At 44.9% G+C, this 19120-nt stretch overlaps 1 long non-coding RNA gene across 3 annotated transcripts; it reads left to right on the top strand.

Moving 5' to 3' along the window:
- Nucleotides 1–410: 410 nt before the first annotated feature.
- On the top strand, nt 411–17365 carry LOC104152912 (uncharacterized). 3 transcript variants are annotated; one of them, XR_011142657.1, is made up of 8 exons: nt 411–651; nt 4682–4863; nt 5745–5854; nt 7214–7375; nt 10536–12765; nt 13470–13631; nt 15463–15540; nt 15988–17365. It is a non-coding gene; the product is annotated as an uncharacterized lncRNA (long non-coding RNA). The 3 variants fall into 3 exon arrangements; XR_011142655.1 differs by having other exon boundaries at nt 15463–17365; XR_011142656.1 differs by lacking the exon at nt 4682–4863 and having other exon boundaries at nt 15463–17365.
- The last annotated feature ends 1755 nt before the right edge of the window (nt 17366–19120 follow it).

Raw genomic sequence — 19120 nt, 5'->3', positions numbered from 1 at the left:
AAAGCCAGGTAAATCGAAGAGACAGGGAAAGTGATTCTCTTTAATTATTCTTAGAGCAATTTTGAGTAATGTAGGCTAAAATTAAAAAAATATACAAGCAAGATATTTTGGCTGGGAAGCATGTGTAATGTATGAACAGCAGGAAAAAAAGCCTTCCTTTCTAAATAGAAAATCTTTGAAAGTAACAGGGGGAAACTGATGGGAAGGGCTGAAGTCCATATATTCCCACCTCCTCCGCCTTGTGCTCTCTTAAAGGTGAGCTGCAAAATGCAAAAGAGAAATGTGTTAAATTCAGATGACTAGCTTGGGTGTCAGGAAGTGGCTCTAACAAACACAGCGAGTTAGCTAACACATTTTCAGTTTTTTGTTTATTCCCCCCTCCCCTCCTCTTCCTGTGAAATCCTTTTTTGCTCGTATGGTTTCTGATCGCACCCGAGAGTGGGAGCGCTTGCCCACCTGAGCAGCGCCCCCCGAGCCCCTGGGGGAGGCCCTGAGACCCCCAGATGATGCTGGCAAGGTGCCGTCGAGGAGCCAAGAAGATTGGGGAGGATTTTCCAGAAAGTGAGAGAGGAGGAGAATTTTAGAAAACATATTCCTGTGCTAAATACGCTGCCTGCAGGAGAAAAGAGATAAGCTGTGAAGAAGCGTGTGGTGAGCTTTCATTGCTTTACCATTCGTGCGTTGTCCGGTCGATCGCTCTTGTTCTTGTCGTTCACCTGCTCTGCCTTAGGTGTTCTTCACCGTAGGAGCAGCACAGTTCCTGGCGTCTGATGTGTTAAGTACTTGGTTACAGTAATAAAAAATTTGAGTCACGCTGTGTTTGCCAATGAACGCTTTCAATTTTAGGCACAGACAGAAACAGTTGGATCTGGGGATTGTGTTTAGAACAGGAAGTAGCAGGATTTGGTTGGGAATTGGATGTGTGCGTTAAGAATAAGTCTAGTTTAAAAGATGGGCCCCAAGTGGCAGATGTGGGTGTCTGGGGCTGTAGCGGTAGTCAGCAGGGAGGAAGAAGAGGCCTGTAGCTGACAGGTTAAAATTGGACAGACGCCTGTGAGCACCAGCTGGCACGGAGGCATCAAGGTAGGATAGCTGGATAAGTTGGACTGTACGACTCTACGTGGAAATGCAGCGTGAAGGGACGCGACTCATTGGGAGACAGTCCTCTGAGGCTCTGACAGCAGATTAAGCCACCAAAAGAAAGCCTGAAAGACGCCCTGGATGTGTCGGAAACAGCACCCCTGCCCCACGGCAGCTCCCGCGAAGCCGTTCCCCATCTGCCCGGCCAAGGGCGCCGCAGAGTCCTCTGCAGTGGTGGCTGGGATGGAGGAACAGCACAGACCTGTGGCTGTTTCTCATTAGCTTCCCCTTTTCCCTCTGGAAATGTTCCCTTTGCCTTTCTCCCCCCTGCTTGGCAGCAGGTGTAGGAGGGAGAAGTTTTAAATCTAAATGGAATGGAGTTATCTGATTTACAGTGAGCAGATTTTTTATTGAAAATGGCAACACCCAGGGTAGTGTGCATTATCTTGCATCAGCATAACATGCACATGCACACACGCTGTGCCTTTATGTCTGTAATATATCAGTACTATATTAAAAGCTACATATGTGTCTGCATAGAGCTAATTCATGTACTACAGTATGTTTATCAAAGGACACTCCTTAATTACATCCTACATTTTTTAATTTGCAATTAAGCTGTAAGCCTATGTTACAAGTCTCTGCTGATTTATGTTCTCTTCATGAGGGGCATGGTAGTTGTAGTGTGACTGATTTCTGCATCGGTTTCTGTTTGTACTTCTCTACCCTTTAATAATTCAGGAGACATCTATATTTTCTCATTTTTTTCAAGAGCAAAACCAACTACATGTCTGAGACTCTTTAACCAAGGGAAGCCAAAAGGGTCTATGAAAACAACTCCTGCCCTCCTTTGTTAGGGCCACCTTGGTTCTATTTTCCCCTGTAACAAATTTTTCAGAAATACTTACTTTCCCTGATGGACAGAGAAATAAACTGTAGATTTATAAATGTCTCTGTTTAGTCAGTTGAATAGAAAGTGAGTAAATTGAAATAAAATGAGAAAGTAAGTATTAATTCACATTTCTCCTTTGGGAGAGAGTTTTAATGGAATTAAGAAAGAGGTTCTGCTCCTTCTTAGAACTGAGTTTGATGATGTTGCTCAACTTATGACTCAGTGGAGGAGGCTCAACACTTGATAAAAACATAGTGAGCGTGAAATTCAGGAAGTAATCACCTCGAAAGGAGTGGGGTTATTAATGCGAATGATGTCAACTCCTTCCATTTTTCAATTCCTTTTTTCTGACGGTTCTTTTCTGCACGGTGCGCCCTGCGGGACACTAGCTTGTGCGTGGCGCGGGCCTGCTCTCTGACCTTTTTTCTATTTCTCTCTCGATGCAGTACAGTAGTGCCATGGTTTCCACTTTGCATGAGATGCTACGTTGCAGGAATCAGTTCAAGCTTATTTACAACACATTACGGTGTAGCAACCAGCTCCAAAACGTCCCTTCACACTAGCGCTAGTAGCCTCCTCTTCAGAGTCTTCACGTGCTGTCACATTTAAAAACAAAAAATTACCAGTTATTGAAAGTTTTAAAACTTTGTGAGATGCAGAGGCTTCATTTGCGCAGTAAAGCCGTGTTATCGAAATATGAATTAGTAGCGTGTGTATCTGCGGGATAGACCATCTGCTGTGCTCAGCACCCGTTTTTGAAGCTGGTTGGCTGGCAGGACAGCATGTGTTTACAGAAAACCCTAACAGTTGTAAAGGAGCCATTTAGGTTTATCGTGTCAATTCCTGTAAAACTCCACGAGGAGAAATTCCTTCCACAAACTTGCATAAAAAAGACAGATAGACTAGTTTTGACCTCTCTAAAAACATTTGACAGTTAAGCTTGTTGCAGGAATAAAATATCTAGAACGGCAAAAAATCTTGTCATTTCGCCCCTCTGAGCATTAGACCTCTTGAACACAACATCCGTTCATAGCTTTGTTCTTACACTATAATTTAACTGCCTTTTATTTTCCTTCTGAGCTACAAACGCAGGAGTGGTACATGATTTTCATATGGTATTATGTGAGCCCTTGTGAAAAAGCTGTCCAGAGTAATGGCTCCATTTCAAAATGATACATATGCCAAGACACAGAATTCATTTATTTTTCTTAAAAATGAAATGAGGATGGGATTAAAAGTGTTATGTTTTGCGTAGATGAGCAATATTCTTCTAATCAACCATTCAAAATGTATTGCCTCCCTGTAGCTCCTGTGTAACACAAACAGTTGAGGGGAAGGCATGTGTGAGCATGCCAAAGGTGTTTACGCTGCCTCATAAACATTCATCTTACCGGGGCTATTTGGCTTATAAAGCGCCCAGGGTTGTTTCACTCGCAAAGCACCAATATCCTGAGGACAGGCTAGAACAAAACCGAGTCGGCAGCGGGGATAGTTCTCTATTGAGTTTTACTTTTTCCCACCAGGAGTAATTATTAAAAATAACAGCCCGTGAACACACTGAAGCCCTCGGTACTGCTTGTCAGGAATCTGCATGTGCAATTGTATGGGCAATTCATGTGCACAGGAATATTTGGGTGTAGAATAACAAGGGAATATTCTTCTACGTAAAGCTGAAGCTGAGACCAAAGCCTCTGGCTGTGGTGTCCTACAACATAGTGCACGGCTTTTGGGACTGGGAGCATAAATTAAGGAGCAGCCAGATGTGAGGTATCTCCGAGGAAACTCATCACAATGGGCGCAAGATTAAAAAAAAAAAAAAAGCTCTCCTTAATAGGAGAGGTCTTAAGAATTCAATCAATTTAAAAAAGAAGTTTGTTTTTTTTTCTTTTTGATGGAAAAATGCATGAAACAAAATAAAAGCTGGCAAGATGGAGGATGATATGCTGAGGAGAAAACTTGCTCTTGTAGGCATGTCCTGGCCAGCGATCTGTGTTAATAAGGCACCAAGTTTGGATACTTTAGGACTGGTAACACACAGGGAGATCAAAAGCTTCATAAAAGAATGAGTGTAATTGATATCCTAAATATTAATATAGTATGTTGACAGTTCATGAAGGGCCCTATGGTTTATGTTCTATAGTTGAGACTGGGGGGGAACTGGTGAGATGAGAAGAAAATTACCCTTATATAGCCAAGACTGTGCTCATTAAAATAATTTATCTAGCACATATCTTGGATGCTTAGATATGAAATACGAATGAGAAATTGCCTTTTAGCATCACAGATTTTTAGATAACTTTTGCTCACAGTCTTATATAGAGAGATATTTATATACATAGCCACAATTTTCCTTTAAACTGATCAGTCAGCTGCCTGCTGGCTGCTCGGGGCAGGTCAGACCTGGGGATTTGGCGCTCAGCAGTGAGGAGCAAGCAGGAGAGTGTGTTAGGCAGACCCTAGCTTTGCCAAGGCAGCCCATAAATACAAAGTCAGGAAGGCAGGGTTTCTCCTGGGACCAGCACTGCATATTTAGGGGTCTTGGGGGCTGCAGGGTGTCTCCAGCCCTAGTGGAGAGGGTCACTGGAAGGTGCTGACGGCCTAGGACAAGACTTTTAGGGAAGACCTCACTCCCCACACCTCTAGGAGACAAAGAGACATCATGGTCAGTCCCCAAAACGCAGCTGCTGAACATGGTCCTGCACCCTGCAGTATCGTCTGCAAGAGGCTGCGACAGGCACGTTCGCGCCAGATGTCGGGTCTGTGTCCCTGCCGCCGGGTGCCCACCTTGCCCGTTTCGTACCGAGACACGTTCAGGGCACAGTTCCTCCATCTCACTGCAGAAGACATGGCCCGGCTCCGGATGTGTGCTAGCAAACAGCCTTTTTCGATAGGTGAGTAACTTTGATTCGGTTTGCACAGATCCCAGGTACTGGTCATCTATAATGGTCCCTAAGGTTGAATATCCTATTTTCTTTTGCAAATGTCACATTACAAAATTCATTTTTCAGATTTAATGCGTGTGCAATTTCTTGGTCTGATTTTGTTCTTTCTTTATTTGCTGCATAATCATGGCTGCTTTTTCACCCATTGACTCCTAGAAATGCAGTGACTTGGGGTATGGCGTTTTTGGTGCCATTGGTGTTGTTATTAGTCCTTGGGCTTGGAGAGTTGTATAAGCTGTTTGTTTTTGTTACGTGGTGGAACACATTTCAAACAAAAGCATTGCGATCCATGCGATAGCAGGATTTTCAGCCTTTCTTTTAGCATCCGTGTGGCTCCGCAGCAAGTGTTATGAATGTTTGCTGATATAATTGGGGCACTTTCATTGAAATCAGCAGGGCGGTGCAAGCACGCACCAGCTGAGAGAGCCACGTCACCTCTCTGCCTATTTTCAGGCGGTGTGCTGCAGCCTCTCGGGTCAAAGCAAAAATGTAATAGGATCACAAGCCAAAGTGTGTGGAAGATGACTCACTAGATTATTTTCTACATTTAAAATGTGACCTTTGTATTCCTGCCAATATATCAATACAGTCAGGCTCTCCCTCCTGCAGCAAGTATCATGTATTTATATTTATATATATTACATAATGCTTCAGTCGATATTTTTACCCCTTTTTATAGCTTGTTTATTTTGTTTTCCACATATATTTTTTTCTCCCACACAGTCACTGAAGGACCGAGAATGCGACCCATCCAATACAATTCCTGTAAACATACGTACCCGGGATGTGAATGGTGATGTATTTTGTAACCGTTTTCCTTCTCGTTTCAGGACTTATTGAAACTAGACAAAGAGACAAATGGGTCTGGAGTAGTGAGCAGCCCGTGACCTCTCTAATTTTGAGGAAGGAAAATCACTGTCAAAAGTGCAGCTGAGCTGAGGTATGGTCTTACACAGAAAAAATGGCAAATGGGTGACAAAACAGGGCAAAATCAGGTTTTCAGTTCCCTGGGATGGGAAAGCTCATGTTTTTCCTTCCCAAGGTGCTTTTCAGCCTCTCTTGCGATGTGGAGCTGTAAAGGCCGTCAGCCCTGCTGCGCTGCCAGCGGCAGGCGGCGGTGAGCTGTGACTGCCCTTCGCCATCGCCCTGAACAAAGATTTGGTGGTCACCAGCCCGTGAGTGTTTCTGGAACACGACCCTTTTCCTCGGGTTTTGCACGGGAGCAGGCAGGGGAGAAGTGCGTTGCGCAAAGGTCTAATTCTGCACCACCGAATTTTGCCTGCTAGCGGGGGCTTCGCTGGGAAGCGCCGGGAGAGCAAACCTCGTTGCAGAGCAGTTAGCATGACACAAACGCTGCGTTTTTAACCCGGACTGACATACTAGCCCGCTGTCAGTGGAACAGTTGATAAAGATTTAATGCTTGGTCCGCAGCTTAGGTTTTCCTTACCTTTTGCCTTGGTGCAATATGTCTTCCCCTGAGTTTATTGGTCCTCATGGGCTCCAGTTTGAAAGGCTGAGTTGAGACTGTTGTTATTAAGGAAAATGCAAACCACGAGCTCACAGTAGGGATACCTAGCTGATACCCCAACTAAAAACCTCACCATCAAAGCACCCAGTCTCAGGCATCATTTTATTCTCAAATGCGGGACATAAATATACATTTAATTGTGACCGGAACCCATAGCAATAACCTGTTTATGGGAAAACTCGACTCCTAGTCTAGAAGAGCTGTAATCTTACCCTGCCATCTGAAATTTGTTGCTTTATTAAGATTACTTTCTCTGCTGAAAAAAGTGAGTTAGTTTGAAATGTTTATTGCCCTTTGTCAGGATGGCAATATTTTTTTCTGCTTTGAAAATAGATGTTGCTGCTTATATGGCTGTATATTTATCCTTTCTTTTAGCTTTTTCATTACTGTTCCCTTTAATCATTTAATGAGCAGTGTTCAGGTTCCTGATGATTTAAAATTATGACTCACAGAGACACTGGCAATATCTTTGCTAGAGTAACGTTGATCCTCTAACTTTAAGACTTTAAATTCAAACCACATGTTTTTGCCACTAACTCTGAAAACAACCCCTGGAGTTCTGTGACTGTCACTAGAATATAAACCATAGCTTTTCTATAACTCTCTGCAAACAAAAGCCACAGTATTTAAATTGCGGTTATGGTCAGAAAAGTGACTATTTTAATCATTGCTCTGTTTTACTCGAGAGATCTGCTCCCTCTGCACATTCCAAATATCTCTGCAGATTTTTATAGACTGAAATAAGATTTTACTGCTTTCCACTCCTCTTAGGCCTACAGAGGCCAGACAACTCTGGGCGAGTGAGCCAGATTTGTTCCAGACTCACACATCAACGTAACTGTTAACTGAATTGCAGCGGCAGAGCCGGTGGAAGCGACGATGTGCCCGCCAGGACAAACAGCTACGCTTTCGCGTCCCCGGAGAGCTCACGGGGTGCGTGGCGGTGAGGCGGGGGGCGGGGGGGGGAAAAAGGAAAAGCGAAAACATGGTGCTTTTCCTTACCTATAAACTAGCTTGTTTTGAAAAGGAAAAAAAAAAAAACAAAAAACCACTCAGAGGCCTCTGAGGCTTGAACAGTTCTTGTAAGAGCAGCTCCCTGGGTTGTACCTCCCTGCGGGAGGGGGCATCCCAGCAAAGCAGAGGAGACTTTAAAGCCGCGTTAGAGGCAGAGCGGGGAAACTGGAAAGAGAAGGATGGGAAAGTCCAAAAGGGATTTTCTTTTCCTGCTTGGCTTGAAGAGATAATTCAATTCCTTTAACATCTCCCTTATGCGGACAGTTTCTTACAATCTTTTGGATGCTGAGCTTGGGCTTCTCCGAAATCATATAAACCTGACCCCCCCCCCCAACCCACTCGAGCTTCTTTTTTCTGTTTACTACATCAGGAAACAAATCTCGTTTAGAGGGTGACCGCTTTAACTCACTATCTGCATTTATGAAATGTAATGTACGTATTTGGTTTCTTTGAAAATCTCCCGTTACAGTACTGGGAATGTTACTCTGATGTATGTGTACTCAAAATAAATAGTTGGTAGGATAAGACCTAATTCATTTTAGATGGTTTTATTAGGCGTCTCTTAACAAATCCCAGAGTATGTAAATGAAATATAACTGTACGTACATATTCATCAGTCTGTTCTTGGAATTAAATACGAGCGCTGTGACATTTGGTTTTAAGGAATGACTAATTAACATGTGTGCAGGATGTTCTCATCTTCCTGGTTTGGAGTCCTGGAGTCAGGGAGAAGCAGACAAAACATATTTCCACTCTTTCCATGATAGTTTGCAAAGCAGAAACCTTTTTGTGACAGCCAAGAACTTCTCGGGCTTTTTCGTACCTGTTCTGTGCTGACATGGGGCCCCTTGCTGAGCACTGACTGTTGTTAAATGTCATCTCTTCTGCGCTTCGACAGAAATCACATAAAAATATTTCAGCATTATGTCTGAACTTGCTTTTAAAAATCACATCTACAAGTTACATAGCAAAGTAAAGAAGAGAACAACTTTTTGAGTATATCCACTATTGCTGGTGATTTATCTTCATGGCTTAGTGAATGGATACTGGAAAGTTGGGCTCAGCGCTAATGTGCTCCCCAGCAGCACTGCTTCAGAGATATTCCCTGGCAAAACCTGAGATGGAGCCTGCGGGGCTGTTTTGGGTTCGGTTGTTTTGAGGTCACGCTCGGGAACACCGGGCTTAACTGCGCTGCTGATAAAGTCGAGAGAAAAGCTCGCATCTCTTTCAGCAGCGCTGGCTAGCGCAGCTTTTGTCTGTGTGCAGGGCATGCACTTTTTGCCGTAGAAAAATAATTTAAAAAAAAAAAAAACCCACCATAATTTCTTTTCAGCATCTCACTGACACGGAGAGCCGTGAGGGAGCTGGGGGAGGGCCGGCGCATCGAGCCGCCCCGGCTGCGGGTCCTGGAGAAGTTGACCAGAACAAATCTCAGCAGGAACACACAAACCTCTATTGTGTCTTGCAAACAGCGCTCTATTCAATGTAACCAGGCAGATGGGAAGGCCCTTTGATTTCCTTTTTCTTTCTCCGGCTGAGTTCATTCTCTCCTTTGCTGGGAGTCAGGTTCAAAGACATGTCAAACGCGTCAAGCCCATCGCAATAAAGTTGCCTTTCACCTCCCGGCAGACCGCGGCGGTGCCGGGAGTGCGCTGGGGAAGCGTCCCCCCGCCCCGCTCCGCCGGTGACTTTCAGGACTGTGTGTGGCAAATCGCGGGCACGGCTACCGTTAACAATAACGTGAATTGTGCGTCTAATTCCCTGGAAATTAAACCCCTCAGCTGTTCAGGGAAAACAGAAGCCAAAGGGATTAAACACCACAACAGGAACAATCTTTTGGGGTTTTTTTTTTTTTCTTTTTTTTTCGGTTTTGGTGGTGGGGGGCTAAGCCAGGCTGTCTCCGCAGATGAGCAATAGCAGCCACCGGCTCGGTACTGCCAGGTCCCCTTCTTCTTCCTTTGCCCCCTCCCAGCCTGGCCTTTGCCGCTCAGCGGGCAAAAGTCCGTGGGCTGGTCCCGTGCTAACACCCCAGCCGGTGAGCTCGGGCCGGGCAATCGCAGCACTGCTGTCAGGCTGCCAAATTCATTTAAGCGGGCACGAGGGAGCCGGCGGAGGGTGCCGAGCCCCCCCATCCCGCCGACCTCGCTGTGCGCGCTCGTGTCCAGCCAAGGCAAGTGTCCTCCGTCCCCCTTAGGCCGCCCTGGCGAGCCTCGCGCGCGCTCGTGTTAGCGGAAACGCTTGCTCGCCCTGGCTCCCAACCAGCCGTTTTCAAGATTTGCTCTGTCACAGTTATTTATCCCGGTGCAAACTCCCTGGTTCGGGCTGGAGCTCTTCCGGTGTCCGGAAGGCTGAAATAGTCTCCCTTAGCTGGCTATCCTTGCATTAAATTGTCGACGTTCCAGACTAGGACGTGCTGCGCTCGTGCGAGGCACTGAACGACCGTACACTTCGTAAAAGCACAAGCTCTGCTTCTTAGCAAGTGATCTTCCTCTGCAGCGCTGCTTTTTAACGGATATCAGTCAAAACTTAGTGGGCCTAGCGGTGGCCATTTTTCTCCCCCAAAAGCAGTTTCCTATGTGTTTTACTGGCAAACCCTGACGCTTCCTTTACACGCTTTATTCTCTTCCTCCTCTGAACCGATCGTTAGACAAAAGCAGTTTTGCTGCTGGTTAATCAAGAGAGTGATGTGGCCCTGCATTTTAATCCTAAACCAATTAGCAGGATTTGACATCATGCCATTAGACTGCTGGAAACAAAAATCAAGGACAGCGTAATGCAGCTAGAAAAGAACAATAACCATCAGCAATGCCCTGTCAAAGGGGAAGTAAGAAATTCAGCTGTGTGTGTAATTTCCAAACAATTCCCCCTTCCTTCAAACCTGAGCGTTCGAACGAGGAAGCTAAATAATAACGAGAGGAAAAATGTTGAATCTCTAACCACATTAGCCTTGACTGCACCGATTTTAAAAGCAGGAATCACTGTTCTTGCTTCTGAACCGGCAGAGATCGTCTGCTTTTTTTTTAGTACCGATTTCTGTTCTGTCGTTTATTTAGCCAGTGTTTTCTGCTTTGCTTTGCAGGAGGGTTAGACACACACCAGGAGCCACGGCGCTGCCGGCATCTCCCGTGCAGATGTACAGCGAGGGCTCCTGACGGGCACGCACCAGCATTTGGCCTCCCTGAGAAACAACTTCTCGGGCATCTAAATGTTTTCTTTGTCCAAACCAAGCGCCCAAAGATAATTGATTAATTAAGCACCTTTTAGCAACTGTAGCTTTTTCTGGCAGAAATGCATCTGAAGAGCTTGCCTGAGGGCCTGATCCTCCTGAGGCTTCGTGCCCCGAAATGCTGTGATTGCTGCCTTGCACCATCAGCCTCGGTGAGCTCTTCCCCGAACCTGGGATTGGAGCCAGGCTGGCATGTGTTAGCCTGATCGCGGCTGCTGTCTGCAGGCAGTAATAACCCTCGCTAAGATGTGTGGTTTGAACAAAACGCAGGCAGGCCCTGGAGTGCGGTATTTGAGGCATGAATGCCTAAAGCACATAAGCGACTCTGCTCCTTGCTGTGCTCCTGACGCTGGCAGTGTAGAGTCTGAACAGGAGTAAAACACAGTAGCTCATAAAGCAGCATATGGATAGACCGCAAATGGATAGTTTTATGTCCTGTGCAATATTTTCATTGATATTTATTTTGATTTAATTTGGCTAATGTGCAAGAAAAATGAAAATGTACTGTGCTCTTCAACATCTGATGAGGACCTGAATGCTTTTTAAACTTAGTGTTAGCGCACAGGCAGCGATCTCTAAGGTCTGCCTGGCAGCTCTGCTTGAAAATCATGAGTTGCTCCACGTAAGTCATGGAACGACCCTCAGATCAGCACGATTTTAAAAAATGTTGAAATGTTTCTATTAGCTTTATAGTATTCTAGTCTTCCTGCTTCAGCCTTTTGTCCATAACTTAATTCTCCTTTTAATGAAAATGGAGTTTCCCACACTTCCAAAGTACTTCGAAGATGTGTTAAAAAAGTGTCAAATACCATGAGATTCATGATAAAATGGTGAGAGATGGCAACGCTCCGTATCTCCACTTTGTCAGAAGAGAGACTGAAGCCGAGCTAGGAAAGGACAGGAATGATGGGCCACTAATTGTAGCAGAAGCTTTGGAGACCAGGCTACAAATCTCTGCCAAAGACTTCCTGCGTCAACGTGGACGAGTGACATAAATCTTCCTCTGTTGTAGTTACCGTCTGCAAAACGGGATAAAAAGATTCCATTTCCTCCAAGGGGATTTGGAGACATAAATGCATTAAAAGAGGAAAAGTCCCGAAAAGCAGCAGAAATGGCAGGGCAGCGTACAGTCTTTGGTCGAAGTCTGGAGAAGAACACAAAAATATTTCCCCAGAGATGTTAACTGCAAATAAATTTTGTGTCTGCCTGCAGAAGCAGCGCTCCATAAACTTCACAGCTCTCACTTTTTGTAAGAATAGAGGTGAATGAGGACGCCCCTGTGGCTAAGGTAAAGCAGGAGGCAGCAGTGCTGGATACGTGGGACGTCCTGCTGGAAGCCCACCTGCCCTGGGCAACCTGCAGCGGTGCCTGAGAGCTCGCGCTCACCCCAAAACTGGAGATGTTGTGTCCTCGTTCCTCCCTGTGTTAATATAAGAACAAAAAAAGGCATTTGCCTTTTTGCGGAACAAATTTGGTTAGTGTTGAAAAGAACCCCAAAAGCTGGGACAAAGCCTGCTTTGTTACCTTTGGACACAGCGCACTGCGGAAGTTTCTCGAATTTTGCTTTGACATCTCTTGAATAAAAATGTGTTCTCTCAAAGAGCGATCAAACACATCCTTCTGACGTGAAACGGCTGCCAGGGTAGTCAAAGGAGCTGCAGATGAGATTCCTCGGGGTTCTTACGGCAGCAAAATGTTTGTCCTGTGGATTTGGGCTGTATCCAGTAAATCCAAAAAGTGTTTAGAGTGATTGTTTGACCAGTCCTGCAAGGGAAAAAAAAAGAGTTAAACGAACCAAAAAGCAAAACACAAAACAAGAAGCAACAGGAAAAAACCTTTGTATTAAAATAATGATAATATTGAGACACTGGGAAGGAAAAAGGAAATTCAGAAGATCAAAGGCTGAACCTTACCCTGAGTCTTAAACTGAACTGGAAAGAAAAGGAATGAAAATTAGATTCACTTGGTCAGACCCTTTAAACTGTGCTTGTGACTTTAAAAAGCAAAGTATGTGCCAAACAAATAGCAGCATCAAACTTGTGAATCTCTGAAGTTGGCAAGTGCATCTTGAGCTGGAATGAATGTAATGTATCCTACAAAAAGATATGGTATCGCATAAAAAATTACTGATTCTGTATTTCTTCTACAATGTATCTCACTGAGATTTACAAAAGAAAGCTACACTTGCATGTTTTTAAACTGTTATTGTTATCACAATGCAAGTTTTGTAATCATAACATTTGGGGAAAAATAACTGTTTTTATGTACAGCAACAAATGAAAAATAGCTGTGCTAATCTAGAGTAAATCTGGAAAAAAAATTCTTTAAAACAAGGTATGGGCAAATTCATCTCAAAATGGAGCAAAGAAAGATGTGTATCCATAGTCTGATATTACTGAAGAATTGTAAAATAAAGAAAGAAACGGCATATGGTTTTAACACAATGGTGTTTCTGCTGTATTCAGGCAAACAAATATATTGGCCAATGTCTGAGGTAGTACTGGGATGCATTGAAAGCACTACAAGTACTTGGGGGTTTCCAGGTGTACGTTCCACATGAAGTCTAGGGCTTTAGCTTTAGTAAGAAAAGTTGCCTATCTGAGAACTATGTTTTTGCTCGTTTTGTTCCTAGCCTCAGAAAACAAAAAAATAAACAAACAAAAAAATCTGTTGTGAAGATACAGTTGCCCGCTTTTGGTTTTCAGCTACAAAGTCGATCTCCTTAGGCTTGCATTAAATTTGTGCGCATCTGTTTTAATTCAAGTTGATCCATTTTAATCTTGGCAGCATGCTGACGGCAAACGGGAACGAAACGGCATTCGGCGAACTCTGCTTGTACCGGCGATACCAGAGACAAAGCAGCAAAACTCGGGTTGTCTCCCGGACTCGGTTCCGCAGCTGCACTTCGGAGGGAGCTGCGCAGTCTAGGCGGCACAAGAGCCTTTCGCTGTATGTACATGATATTTTTTTTTCATAGCCAAGCCGTTATCATCATAATTGTATTTGTAATTCCAAGGGTGCATTATCATACTAATGGATGATGACCACTCAACAGTTACAAGAAACATTAATTAAAAAAGAAGTTCTCCTGTCCTAGTAGGGAGAGTGTTCCCTAATCCCCATTATGGAAATTGGTTAAGCCAAGAGAATATTTCCTTTATAGTTTAAGCTTTTCAGAAAGCCTTTGATGTCCTAAGCCAAAGCAACTACCCATCAGGAACTGAGAGACATACTTTGGTCCCCCATGCCAGCTTTTTACTTACTTCTGTCATTTAATTTCCCCCATAATATGGGGTAAAGTCTTAGCCAACATCTTCATTTTCATTCATTAGTGAAATCATCATAACAGTAACACTCTGCACTTATCTCTATCTTAGGCACTTTGAAAGTATCTGTCACTGTGATATGTATTTATAAAGAGCCCTCCATCCAAAAATGACCGGTCAGTAAAGTTTCCGAATATTGAAAAGGTCAAAGCACTACAGGACTCTGTTATTATCACTTAGAAATATATGAGGCATAAAAACTGTAATGGTGGGAAAGGTGTAAAATGTAGCAGGCTCCCTTGATAGCGCTGGGGCTGTCAGTGCGAACTCTGCTTTCCATCCCTGCCCCAGGCGTCGCAGCTCTCCTCTCTTTCTTTTGTTTTCCGTTTTTTCCCCCCCCTTAAATAAGAGGTCATTTTGTGTCGTGCCAGACGGTGCTTTGTTCATCCATTGCGGCGCTGTCCTTTGCAGCTTTAATCTGCAGAGGTAGGCTACAGCCTGAAACAATTTGAAAGCCAACAAAATACGTGTACAAAAAATTACGGCAGCTTCTATGTTCTAGAAGGGAAAAAAAATGTCCTAAAGAGCTCTCTTTATTAATATGAGATGGCAAATATTTTTTCCTGTTTATTAAATCATATGAAAGGTTAATTATGGTTAGCGACTGTGGGTAGAAAACAATTCTTGGAAGATGCTTTTGTAACAACAGGTTGGCAGTATGCAGAAGCCATCTGCTTCCTGCAAATGTTAAGGTACAATCTTAAACTTGTGAGGTTAAAAATTACAGATTGCATAGTAGTTTGGTAGAAGGAAAATCCATGTTGTGTTGATGTAAAGTTTCTTAGTCTCCTTGACACGCAGCCTGGAAGGAATGCCAAGTTCCCTAAAGGACTGTATTTGGCTGGAGAGGACCCTAACACGGGGTAGTCTGTACTCACGCTCACTGGCTACTAAGCTAATTAAGCAGTTTGGGGGGGGTCTGCAATTTTTTTCTTATGTGTATAAATTGACTTTAAATCCTGACCCACAAAGAAGAGTAGACTGTAGATATAATACGTGCTGCTTTCAAGCAGAGAATTCAGTTTCTTCCACAAAGGAATAGAAAATGTTGCTATTATTATCAAGGTGAATGGCTCCTGAAACTTGTTGCTTCAATTTGCAATTTGTAAGCTTAACAGAAAGTGTAAACTCTTCAGGCTAAGGATTATCTGTTGAAAAGGAAGAACTATTAGCCAATGTTTTATATAGTGAGCTGGGCAGAACGATATTAAGCGATTTGTCCAAGAGCACGCAGGGAGGTTGTGGCTGATGGAATTAAACCCAGATTTTTCAGATCGCAGCTAAGTGCCTTAACCGCAAAACCATCCTTCCTCTCTGCGGATCAGCTACTGTAACTTCAGCGCTGGGGCTGGCTTTTTCAAGCGTGTTTATCTTCTTTCAAGGATCAAGTTTAATTACGCAGAATTTTCCACTGCCACAGAGAACATCACCCAGTCCTTCCTTTCTCTCTACAGGTAATTCATCATTGCTCAGCTCTACCTGCTCCCTGTTGAGGAAATACAGGTTCAGCCAGCCAGAAGAGGAAGGATCAGGTACTGTGACTTGCTTCCCTCCTGCCTGTCGCCTTTGCTTTTCCACCAAATGGGGAGAAAACTCTTCTTTCTTCAGTGACCCGATTCTGGGATGATGTCATGTAACCCTCAGCCCCTTCCCTGCTCTCATGATTTATGCACGAAAACCTCCCTGGGCTTGTCCCCAGGAACCGGCTGGCTGGATGAGTGCTGAAATGCTGTTATGTTAAAGGGCTCATTTCCAAACGTAGCAGGCGACGGAGATACCAAATTGTTTACTATGCATGAAAACGGTTCAGAGCCTTGTTTCTAGCGTGTCTACCCTGAGCAAGTTTGTCAAGGGTACATTTGCGCGTACGGGGTTTTTTGCCTCAACGCTGTGCTATTTTTTAACAGAAATTTTTCAGATAGACTTTTTAAAATGCACCCTGTAATGTATTTTTACCTTCCCCTGTCTCTGCACTGAAGCTGGTGATCCGCTGCGTTATTGAAACATCCTGCCCGGAGCAGTGGCCTGCTGTCAAGAGCCTGCGGACGGCAGGTAGCAGGACCGACCCGTTAGGCAGCGCTGCAGAACACCTTCCCATTAACGTTGAATCATTTACGGCAGCCTTGCCGTCTCGCAAGGTTGGTGCTTACAGTGTCCCTGTCCTTACTAGGGCCATTAGCAGGAGGTCCTGCGCTACTCGACATTATCCTCCTCCGCAGCCATTAGGGCTGCAGCGTTGTTTGTGCGCGCGGTCATGATCGCAGGGCTTCTGGTGGGCTCCAGTCTGAGGGATCGTCTACTTCTGCGCTGAAATCTCTCTGCTGGTGAATGAGGAGCCAGCTCTGCTCATCTGCCTGTCATTTCATCCGCAGGCCTGGACCTTTCTTTCTGTTCTTTACACTCTGTTCTCTTAAGGAAGTAAATGATCGTTACTGGTAATACCAGCAATGCTTTCATCAGGTGCCCCAGTGCACTCAATAAGAGCTGGCTCTTGCAAGTGTGAGGAACTGAGGCACACAGAAATTAGGGATGAGATTTTCAATCCCACGGAAGGGATTTGGATGCCCAGCATCCATTAAAATGAGTAAGAATTCATGGACCGCCCTACATGGCCGTAGCCCAATTTGCTACATGAGACTGAAACCATCCTGGTTAACGCAGGGACACTTAAGCCCTCAGCATCTGACTTCACTTATATTTTATTTCCAGAAAACTTAGTTGCTAATGTCCAATGAAACACTTCTGCACCCCCCTGCACCCATTACCCTGCCTCTGACAGCTCCTCGGGTCGCTGCTTGCCAGCTCTGCTATCAGGGGACGGTGATGAAGGTAGCTAATTTGTTTGCAAGTTGGTGAATGATGTAAAAGGTTCCTCGTCCATCATCATAAAGGCTCTCGAGAAAAAGAGACAAATGGTTGTTCCTTTCACTTTGCCTGCACTATATGGGGACATGTGAAATGGAGGGAAAGTTCAGCAGGCCCATATGCACCACGGGATGCACACAAATCACAGCGGTGGCTAGTTGGATCCAGAAAGCTAATTGGTCCCTCATGGCTAGCCAGTGTTACGCAGGAGGTCATGGTGCCGGTACTGCGAGGGACGTGGGGCTCAGCCTGTTGCGCGTGGGCACGTCCGTGGGTCCGGAGCTGCCCGAGCGGCCTGGGCTGCTTCGACTTTCGCTGGCTTGAACTAAACCTCCCACGATGTCTGCCAACTGCGCCTCCACCGCAGAATAACACTGGGCAAGTGTCTCCACCGCAGAGTGTTGAGGGACGCCCCTTAAACCGCCAGCAATAAGGACGTTTCCCATGACCCCTTCTGTCCCAAAGTGCTGCCCTGGTGTGGCAACCTGCTTGTCCAGGCTAAGCTATAGCAGTATTTTTAACCCTTTCTAGACTTGGCAGCAACACCATCACGGCAGCCCCTTCCAGGTGTGAGATGACCCAATGCCACCAGGCGCTGGATGCAGACGGTCCCCAGGTATGCGAAGACGGCTGGGAGGGGGAGCCTGGGAGTCTGGTCTCAGGGGGACCAAATAGCTCAGATTCATTTTAGGCTGGGAGAAGTTCCCAAGTCTTCTTATTTTATGCAAATCTCCTCAGCCAATCCTAATTTTCATAACGTTGATTAATCATTGTGCTGCAGACAAGGACAGTTATTCCCTAACTTATGCCATGGCATTTATTGAAGCTGTATTCTTAAATGAATTACTGCAGGGATCATTAAATTTTGACTCAAATTGGACATAGTAAGCTCATTTAAAAAAATAAAAAGCTTAGCAAGTTATATATAAACTAGGGGGAAAATGAATCTCCCCAAACTTTCCACCTTTTAAGCAGCAAGTTAAAGGGCAGGTTTTCAAGGGGGAGTTTAACCTTCAGCCCCCTCCCGTTTTCACGAGCGAAGTTTGAAGCTGGATTTGTGCACTCCTAATTGAATTGTGGGCTCAAAAGCAGGTGCTTTATACTCATTCTGCTCGACTGGTGCTGTAAAACAGGCAGCAACCGCTGCACCGCGGCTGGCCCCAAAGGCTGCGCTGGCAATAGCAATATTGCCTGCCCAGGCAGGGAAGGGGACACGCACCGCCGTCTCCGTGGGACAGCCTGTCCGCGCTGGCCGGGGCCGCGTTTCGCAGTGCAGGAGCTGGATGAGAGCAGGGTGACCCAAAGAAGAGGGAGGCAATTTTTTGATGAGATTGCAGAAAAACTTCCCTGGAAAGAAACAGGCTTTCGGTTCCCCGGCGGCAGGTGAAGTTGCCTTTGCCATGCCGCCAGCCTTGCCCGTTCCTAAATATGTTTTTCCTCTCTAAAACCCTACAGGCCCCCTTGGGGCAGAGCAGCACCGCGTAAAACTTGGAGCACTTAATCCTGTCCATAGGAATATCCAATATTTATTTATTAAAAAAAAAAAAAAAGAGGGGCTGCATTTCTGCCTATTTAATATACGTTTTCAGGTAGGGGAAAGACTGTAAAGCAAAAATAAGGTGATAAACTAGGTTTTTAAGAGTAGCAATATTCAGATCTGTCCTGACGTCCAACTTTCATAGCCCAGTCACGCTATACCCGAGGAAGGTGTGAGCTCAGAGCGTAAAAGGATTCCAACTAAATACGGTGCATCAGCCACCTCTCAATTTTCCATGCCTCTATATATTTTAATTAAGACTCTAAATTAATTTTTCACTTTGTTGCAAAATTTCCTTTGGCAAGGCCATAAGTGAGTGAGAAATCTCTTGGGAAACAGCACGTTTTGCTAGTGAAAGGAAATCTACTTTCTTAAAATGACCATGATGAAGTGAACTCCAAAGGGCCGCACCATTTAATGTACTGTCATTTCATGCGGACCTGGGGGTCTGTCTAGCTGGTGGCCTAGCAGGAGATTTCTAGACAACCACGCATACAAAAAAAAAAAATTGCAAAATGTGCTGTGCTTTGGATGTTTTAAAATGCATGCTAAATACAGAGCTAATCTATGCGTGAACAAATAAAGAAAGAAAATAATGGAAAGCTTCTGTTATTATGTAACCCCTTTGTGTTTTCCCGCGGTGGGACCAGCAGACGCGCAGCACGGGCCCTTGCCGCTGGTGCCTTCCTCCATCGCCCCTGCCGCAAGGC

Source organism: Struthio camelus, chromosome 8 (genome assembly GCF_040807025.1).
Source record: "Struthio camelus isolate bStrCam1 chromosome 8, bStrCam1.hap1, whole genome shotgun sequence".
Taxonomy (NCBI): domain Eukaryota; kingdom Metazoa; phylum Chordata; class Aves; order Struthioniformes; family Struthionidae; genus Struthio; species Struthio camelus.
This window is presented reverse-complemented; position numbering and strand designations above follow the sequence as displayed.